The 542-nt window shown below is 43.5% G+C and overlaps 1 non-coding gene across 1 annotated transcript; it reads right to left on the bottom strand.

Annotated features, from left to right (window-relative positions):
• Positions 1–218: 218 nt before the first annotated feature.
• On the bottom strand, positions 219–325 carry LOC118485243. Its single transcript, XR_004875548.1, has one exon. It is a non-coding gene; the product is annotated as a small nucleolar RNA R71 (small nucleolar RNA).
• Positions 326–542: the final 217 nt, after the last annotated feature.

The raw sequence follows: 542 nt of genomic DNA, 5'->3' as shown, positions 1-542 counted from the left end.
AGGATCCCCATCTACATATTACTAATTTATTAGAAATATTTGATGCCTTTCGGATCAATGGAGCATCAAATGACGCCATCCGCCTCCGAATGTTTCCTTTTTCACTAAAAGACCGAGCAAAGGCTTGGCTTAATGCCCTCCCAGCTGGATCGGTAAACACCTGGGATGAACTAGCCCAAAAATTTCTATATAAGTATTTCCCTCCCGCTAAAACGGCTAAATTAATGACTGAAATTAATACCTATTCACAAGAGGACGGGGAATCCTTATATGAAACTTGGGAACGGTTCAAGTAGCTATTGCGAAAGTGTCCTCATCACGGTCTTGCGATATGGCAACAAGTATCCACTTTCTATAATGGGTTGTTGCCACACACAAGACAAACACTTGACTCTAGCTCCGGGGGACTTTTAGGTAATCGCCGCCCGCATGAAATATATAATCAAAGTGAGGAAATTGCTCAAACCAACTTCCAGTGGCACACTCCCCGAGGCAATAAATCTATTGCCCTGGGCGCCCATAAGGTTGATGAAAGCACCTCT

This window comes from Helianthus annuus, chromosome 12 (assembly GCF_002127325.2).
Source record: "Helianthus annuus cultivar XRQ/B chromosome 12, HanXRQr2.0-SUNRISE, whole genome shotgun sequence".
Taxonomy (NCBI): domain Eukaryota; kingdom Viridiplantae; phylum Streptophyta; class Magnoliopsida; order Asterales; family Asteraceae; genus Helianthus; species Helianthus annuus.
This window is presented reverse-complemented; position numbering and strand designations above follow the sequence as displayed.